Below are 9,109 nucleotides of genomic sequence, written 5' to 3' on the forward strand. Positions count from 1 at the left end.
TGTGCCATTGTGTGGTGGTGTTTTAGGAGCCAGCTTCGTGCTGCTAGAGGAGATTCTGGAAGCTTTTCCTGAAAAGCAACACAAGCATTCTGTTACAGGAGGAACTCTTGCCCAGGCCTTTGCTGAGAAAGGGTACGAAGGAAGGTTAAGAGTCACACAGGCTTCGACCTGGGCTCTCAGCTCATCTACAGCCCAGGAGGGCACCACTCTGATGGCCTGTGGCACTTAATGGGTACAAATCCCAAAGCTCAGAGCAGAAGTTCGATTTTTCCAGGTCACCTGGCCTTGGCCCTGCTGCAGGTCCATCTGGCCTCTCATTTTAGACCAGATTGGCAAAGGACGGAGATTTGGGAAGGAGGAAAGCTCAGCACGCACACATACCATAGCTTCCTGGACTTTGCCCTGTCCATTTTGCTTTAGGCTTACTGACTAGGTAACAGATGAACAAACAGCTTTCATCCTAGAAAACTCAACGAGAAGTCGGCTCTAAGGATGCTTGCTGGACTCACTGATTGCAAGCCTTCTCAGTCCAAAGCTGGGCCAACTGTACACCAGGAAACATCATAAGGAACATTCCTTGGGTGTGTCCTTAATCTGCATCTCGTCTAGACTTCCTGATTCCCTGGAGGAGCGTGGCTCTTATCAGCATCTTCATTTCTGACAGGCAATAAGTTCACAGTATCTAGGCTGATAGCTCTGGAGCTTCTTTCAGTGAACTGGTAATTTCAGATTTCGTGAGAGGGCGTTCTCTGTGGAAGGATCACACATGAAGCCCCAAATTAAAGCTCCGTTTGGCCTAATTGTATTTGATTTTCTCAGTTGCATAAAATGGCTAGTTTCAGATGCAAAAATAAAGAAATGGTCGTGCAGCTCTGAAATCCCTTCTCCTTGGAGACAGATCCCATCAAACTCTTTGCTGCTTCTTGACAATTTCCATCTGCCACAGTGCCGATCTCTCTTTATTCTTTTCTATTTTTTGTCCCTCTGCTGCGCTCCCCCAACCCTTACCAAAAAAAGAAAAGCATAGTGTCTCTCTCTGTGTCTGTCTCCTCTGTCTGAGTCGTGCACAATTTTAGCATGGATGTCCCTTAACAGTAAGAATAGTTCCTTCTTGAGATGACACTCGGAAATCTAGACACGCATATTTAAATGATAAGTTAGGAGAGAGAAAATGACGGAAGTTGCTATTTGCTTCACCAGTAATAATTTCTTTGCAAAGCCCAGCATTCAGTCGTAGCATAAAAAGCCTAAGAAACCATCTCAGGCCTCTGGAAGGAGAATGCCTTCCACAAACAACCAGAGATCCTCCATCCTTCTCCCCACCCTCCCATCGCCTGCCCCCTCCTGTCCTGTCATCTTGTCTTGGGACTACAGAAGAGACCAGTGGAAAACCTGTGTCCCAGCAGCCTAGCGGGAGACACATGGGTGTCAGGCTCCAGTCAGAAGAGTGCAGGGGTGTGGGTGGTTTGGGGTGTATCCCAGGGATGGTTGGGAATGCTGTAGAGGAGGGAGGTGACCCAGAGGAGACAATGAGAGACAGCTGCAGCAGCTGAGAGGTTGGAGTCTCCAGGCCTTGGTACCCACTATATGGAGGATGAGGAGAGGAGTCTGGAGAGTTGTTTTGCTCTGCCTTGTGGACCCAGAAGGGTTCGGGTGGTATGCATCAGGGCTGATCGCAGGTGGAGCTACAGTAGTTGATGCTACATCTGTTTCCACAGGAGTTTTCCCTTCTGGAAGCTGAGTGAATTTGTCTTAATGCGGTGCTAATGAGCTCAGTTTAACAGAAGGAGCACAGCAGAAGCTTTCCACACTCGCTCCCAGAAGACAGCCTCACTTCTACACTGGTCTCTCCTGAGCAGCTGAGGCTCTGGGTCCAGCCACATGGGAAAGCCATAGGTGGGTACCCTGTGAAATCCCAAAGGACAGCTGACATGAGTGAGGAAGCCACTGATGCTCACAGCCATGTTCTCTGCGGTGTTGTGGGAGACTCTGGATGAGAGCAGAAGGGCGGGGCCAACGTCAGAGAGCAGAAGGGCGGGGCCAACGTCAGGCCAGGAACAGAGTCGGTGACTCTGCCTAACGGGGCCACTGTATCTGGTGGCTTCTGATGCAATGATGGGTGAGTGGAACATGGGAAGAGCGAGCTGGTGGAAAGCACATGGCACATACAAAGAGCACCCACGATGAAGGGAGCTAGAAGAGATTTGCAATGGCAGGCATGATTGGACCTGGTGACAGCAAGCAGGAAGGGCCATTCCAAGGGCAGGGCACCAGGTGACTAGCAGCCTGGCAGCAGCTGTGACATGAAAGAGAGATTGAGGAACGTAAAGGTCCACCAGAATGTCAGCAAGACCAAGAAGAGACGAGGCTAAGGTCATAACTGCCCGAATCTCTTCTGTCTTATTATCTATCTGTCAGTGTCTCCCATTGGCTAAGCACAGCTGCAGTCCAGATGCCAAGATGGCGGCAATGCAGAGGCCTCCCTGAACAGTATGGAGAACAGACCTGACAACTCTGTTTGGAAATAGCCATCATAAGCGAACGGGTGAGAAGAGGGATCATGGTAGAGGTGGGACATTCAGTATTGGAGGGCAAAGAGAGGCAGGCATATCTTCAGCAGGAAGAGGGTAAGGCTGAGGAAGGAGCTGGTATAATGCACATTGTCATATGCTTTGAGCTCACTGAGAAACTATGAGAGTCTGATGCCCCGCCCACCCCCAGCCCCCAAACCCTGCACTTCAGACTCAAGTGTGGTTATATAATGTGTTTTCTGTCCAAGACCTTGCTGGCCCCTAATTCTGTGGTGGGAAGGAGAAAACAAGGAAACAGCCCAGCGAAACTTTCCCAACACCCAGCACAGGCTCCTCTTGTCTATTGCCTGGCATGGAATTTCCTGAAGTTCCGTCTAGACCTCTAGCTGACTGCCTCAGCTTCCCTGGTCAGTTTTTGCTGGACGCTGTGTGCAAACATTCGGTAACGTTGCCCTTGCCTGTTGCTATTATGTTTCCCTTGGAAGGCTCACCTGAAGGGGCACTGTTTTGCCCAGTGGACTCTGTGGAACTCACCAATTTGACTGCCTCAGAGGCATTCCTTTAATCCATCTCTGTTGGATATTTTTAAGACTCAATTCAAACAAAACGAAAGGAAACAAACAGTGACTGCTGCAGAGGGTTCTCTGAGCTGTACAGAACATGCGGGAAGGATCCGTAGCCCTCTACCCCACAGAGGTCAGGGAGCTTCTAAAGGGCACTTTACCCACTCTTGTTTGGGTCGGGAATTCAGTCAACCTCCCACATGGCCCACACTGACCTAATCCACCCAAGCTAGGAAAACTGAATGTATATCTTGTTTCAAATTGGAGGGCAGGAGGGATATTTCAGAAAGAAGTAAAGAAGTCACCCTGGGCATGATAACTCAGATCTGCCTCATTAGGACTTTGTCCAGTTCTCAGATCCAAGACACACACACACACTCACACATGCACATAACTCCTTGGAGAATTGTCAGAGTCTCACATATTTCAGTCTGAAATAGGAAAGAATAATCTAGAAGGCTTTTCTGATTCCCCCCAAACCGGCAGGCATGACAAGGTGACAAGAAAGATTTGGTACCATAGAACCAGACAACTTAAGGTTGAAGACTGTTGGGGCTGGAGAGACTGCTCAGTGGTTAGAGCACTGACTGATCTTCCAGAGGTCCTGAGTTCAATTCCCAGCATCCACATAGCAACTGCCTGGGATCTGACACGTGCGCGCGCGCGCGCGCACACACACACACACACACACACACACACACACACACACACACACACGTGAATGTAGACAAAAACATCAATGCACATAAAATTAAATAAATTATTTTTAAAACTTGGAGACCATTGTACTCTCCCAGGTGTGTCTTTTCTGGATTCAGTGGCTTGTCTCCAGGAGAAACTCGCTGATTTCATCTGCCAGCTTAGACCGTGTCCCTTGTGACATGTGCCAGTGATGGATTGGTCACTGAAGAAAGATAGTCTACTTCCTGAAGAACTTGCTATAAACCACGTGCACTCTGAGTCCTATAGTCTAGTTCCTTTGGTGCAAGTCCCAAAACCAATGACCTCAGGCTCAGAGCCAGGAAATATATGTGGGCACCCAGCCATTTCCTGCCCACTGCCAGGCTGGGGCTCTTGGCTATGCTGCCTGACAGCTGGGGAGGGAGGGGCTTAGCTTGGCATTCCTTCTTAACACTGGTGTCCCATTGCTGCTGGGGTTCACTGGGCGGGAGACTAGGTGCCAGCACAACAGATTTGTTTCCCTTTTCTTTTGATGACTCTTTTTTTTTTTTTTTACCTAGAGAATAGGGCAGTGGTAACCGGTTAGTCTTGGCTTTGGCATAGAATAGCTCCACGCCTTGGTGCATGGCCAAGGGCCTTTGCCAATGAGTTTCTTCCTTTTCCAGGAGAGGCCATATTCTTCTTTGAGCCAAAGGAGAGGCACAGATGTCAGCGTGGGCGAGAGAGCTCCAAGTCCAGCTCATTACGTCTATATCCGCCATTCAGGGCCAGCACTGGGAAGGAGCTGGGCTTTCCTACCAGACACTGATGTCAGCAAGGCTGAAAGTTTCCCTTGCAGACCGGGCTTCGAGGCACCATGGAGCCGCATACCCTACCGCCTTGCCGTTCATTCCTTTGTCATACACATCCACCTATCTACCCATCCTCCCACTCATCCATCTATCTACCAATTTATTCATCTATCCAGTTACCTTACCTCTCCAGCATTTACCCATCCACTGGGTCAGTTGATGACTCTTCAGGAACCTCATATTGCCACATGGATCAGAGGGGAAGGGTAATTCTTAGTTAGGGTTCTATTGCTAAAGCGACATCACGACCACTGCAACTCTTATAAAGGAAAACATTTAATTGGGACTGGCTTACAGTTCAGAGGTTTAGTTTATTATCATCTCGGCAGGAAGCATGTGGGCAAACATGATGCTGGAGAGGTAGCTGAGAGTTCTACATCTGGATTGGCAGACAGAAAAGAGAGTAACAGTGGGCCTGGTTTGAGCATCTGAAATCTCAAAGCCCACCTCCAAGACCACACCTCCTAATAGTACCACCCCCTATTGGCCTATGGGAGCTATCTTCATTCAAACCAGCACAGGTAGATTCCACATGCTTGATTTAATGGGTCTGAGGGATTTGTGTGGCTCCATTAGTGTGGTGTGGCTCCTTGGCTCCGAGGCAGAGGGAGTGGGTGACAAGGCTGTAGTGCTGACCAGTCCCACAGAGCATCCATCTGCATTTGACTGATAGGAACATGACTTTATGGGGAGCTGCAGAGTGGCAGGAAGGCCTCCTGGCGTTGGAATTTGGGAAAACAACACAAAAACAGAAACCAGTAGTACCTGGAGGTAAGGGCCTCTAAGTACCTCTAAGGGCACAGTTACCAAACACCGTATAACAAAATCATTTCATGTTCTAGCCTTTACAGACATGTGTGCCTGCATTTTAAAGCCCAATGCGTATTCCAGCTATGTTCCTCAGGAACACATTCCAAGCCCATGGAGAATGAAAATGCGAACATCCATAGTCCAGGGTGTGAGGGGCTCCGAGCACCCCCTGGAGTTTGAGAGAAAGCTAGCTCACAGTTTTTGCTCAGACTCTGCATTGCTCTGGAAGGAATGCCTCTTCGGGGGTTTGCCGGAGACAAGGGTAAAGGGCAGGTATGTAACCTTGGGGCTTGGCGTGAGGCTGATAGCTTCGTGAGGCGAGGGAGGTGCTCCCTGCCTGTGCACCTTGATTCCAGCGTTCTCTCTCTGCAAGACCTGAGAATGGCTCTCACACACCTCAGTTCTGTTTCCCGAGCAGCCTGGCAATGTGCTGTCTCCAACAACAACACCGCACAAGTGGCAGTGTAGTCTCAAAGGAAATGCCTCGCCCAAGGAAGAATCTCACCATGCCAATTGTGGGACGATCGTTTTCCACACCAAAAACACACAGAAAATGTTGGCTGTCAAGATACAGCAGCGGCAGAAATGTAAATTCCCTTAACACCAAGATGGAAGAGAAACCGTGCTCTGTTAGGATGGCAAGCCAAGGACTCTCTGGTCGGCCCTGCGGTTCCCTCTGCAGGCTTTGTCACAGCTGCCTGGGAAAAGAGACTTTCACTTTTCAGCAGAGGGCATCCCCAGCACTGCCTAGCAGGTGGCGTTCCTGATGCTCACAAAGGCTGGGCACCTTTGCCAGGCTTCCCCAGCAGGTTAATGCTGAGGTGATGATTAGATGTGGGTGACAGACTGGAGTTCACACCCCTCAAGGTCTTCCTTGCAAATCCACAGGGACCCAAGGCTTGCTTCCTCCCACAGAGCTCACTGCTTTATCTTGTTTGCTGTTGCTACTGCCTGAAGTGGGCTGCTGGAGCCAATCTGTATTCCGATTCAAGCCAAGCTGGCCTTGCTTAGTAAAGAGTTAGAAGGTGTGTGTGCATGGTTTGAGACGATGACAGCCTCTCTCGTGAGGAGGCGTGGCCCCTGCACATGTGAACGGAGCTGGAGCTTGTCCTTCAAAGAAAAATGTCTCACTGCTCAGCCTCTTACTGACTTTGCAAGTGAGACACTGCAAATGTCTCTCACATGACCTCCCCTGGGTGTGGGGAGACCCCTGGTTGCTCATTGGTTTGTCTAAAACCTTCCCCAATGCTAGTTAGTATCTCTGATGAGTTAGCTGCCCAACACGAAAGAATTAACTTTCCTTTTATGTGGCATAAAAATAATGAATAAAAATAAAATTGATCAACTTTCTACGTTTAGTACAGAGGAAAAGATGCTGTCTGGACACCCAAAGCACAGCCTAAGACACAGGTATTCTGTATGACAGAAACAGCCAAGCTCCAATCCTAGTGTCAGAGAGCTCTCATTGGGAAGGCTGAGTTTACTTGGACACTGCTTTCTGGTAAATACATAAAAAAACAGGATTTATAATGCCAGACAAATGGAATAATGGTACCCCACTACTTCCGCTAGATACAATGGAAAATCCTGGACAAAATACATAAAAAGCTAACTACCAGAAAATTCTGTATTACAAAGGAAAGACAATGGGCATCCATAAAGGTGTGTGTGTGTGTGTGTGTGTGTGTGTGTGTGTGTGTGTGTTTGAGAGAGGGGGTGGTGATGGGGAAAGGAGTCCTATGTATCCTGGCTTGAGCACTAGAAAAGCCCAAGATGTGGAAATGTTAACAGGCTCAGACAAAAATGACTTGCTAAACATGACTTCTGTAGCTGCAGCCCTGGGAAAGGAAGGTAATGTGAGACAGACCTCTGCCGTTCCTACCGTATACTAAGGAAGCACTGAGCCATGCCCTTCCCCTGGCGTTTTGGTGGTGGATGTGACTCAAGTGTCTGTGCTATTCTTTCCTCAACTGTAATGATTGGCTATAAATAGTAACCGGACATGACTTAGAATCACCTGGGTAGCAGTTTGATAATGTAGGAAGACTCAGGTCCACTGTGTGGTACTATTTTACAGTAAATAGAGCCTTTCTTTATGTAAGAGGCAGGAGAGGCTAAGTGTCAGCTGCCTAGATGCTCAACCACTGCATTCCTTTCTCCCTTCTGACTGGATGGTATGTGGCCCACTGCTTTGGTTTTCTGTTGACTTCCTCGATTGAGGAGAATAAGCTAGAATTGTATTTGTCAAAGCAACAGAAATGAAATTAGAACACTTTCCCACAAAGGGATTGACATTATGCCCCTACTTTTTCATTGTGACCATGTTGTGTTCTTCTCTGAATCAGGAGATTGTCAGGCTCTGTTAAAGAACTAATGGGCAGGCCACAAGGGCCTCATGAATGAACATGGTTAGAATCAACAGAACATACATTTGAGAACTAAAATCAGACCACACAGGTTGCAGACTAAGCCCTGAATGGTACCCAAGTGTAGAAGGCTTGTAGATCCTTGGGCTCACAGATAAGCACCAGGGAAGACAGGAATGCTAAACATTAGGACGTTCTATTTAAAGAAGACATGTAAGACCCACTTTACCACCCAGAATGTGGCCTGGTGACTTTGTGATTTTAGTATGGCCAGGCTACACTGCCTCACCCCCACACTGCCTCACCCCCACACTGCCCCACCCCCACACTGCCCCACCCCCACACTGCCCCACCCCCACACTGCCCCACCCCGGGCCCTACATTGAGCTGGCTTGTCTCAGTTAATCTAGAGAGTCTAATTTATTTTTAAGATATTCTAGAGAATATCTTTATGGATGATACCACCTGTACTTGTCAAGGTTTCAATGTAACCATTTAGTAAGTTTTGTTGTGCATACAGACCTGGGTTAATTATCACCAGGAAACCTTTCTTCCAAATGCCTCTCAGTGTTTGAGCCAACACCAGCTACTGAATTGTGTTGAATCAAATTCCCTTCTTGTCTTCCCTAGACTGATACTCAGCTTTCTGGACATGGCATTTGTAGAGATCTCCCACACCCAAAGAGGGCAGAGGAGAAAAGCAATATAAAGACCTTGAAAGGGAAACCAGCCTCATTCCCACAAAAGAAAATTTGTGCTCAGAACCTAGAAGATTAAGTTTGTATGAATGTGGAATATTTAAGTAGGTGACTTAAGGAGTCTCATGACATAATACCCCAACTCTTCAAGACAAACTTTTATAGAAAGAATAGGAACAGGAATAACAGAACATTCTTAAAGGGTTTGTTTATAACAATCATATAGGTGACACAACTATCAATTATGAATGTTCTCAACATAAACTCTCAGTTAAAAATTCAGATGATATAAAGGAAAAAGAAATCGAAATTATAGAAATGAAAAAAAAAAAAGAATTCTAAAACTCAAACAGCAGGCTCACCTTCAGAGTTAGATGTCAAAGGAAAGAGGAGACTAAGACGTAGGTCAATAGAAATGTTTGAATCCGAACAGAGGATAAAAGATATTTTATAAATTGAGTATCAAGGATCTGTGGAACCGTAACAGAGCATCCATCGGAGTCCCAGAAGGAAAGACTAAGTAAGAGGCTGACCAAATACTGCACGAAATAATGTCAGCAACTCCCCAAACTCAACCACACACACACACACACACACACACACACACAC

This window comes from Micromys minutus, assembly GCF_963924665.1.
Source record: "Micromys minutus genome assembly, chromosome: 26".
Taxonomy (NCBI): Eukaryota; Metazoa; Chordata; class Mammalia; order Rodentia; family Muridae; genus Micromys; species Micromys minutus.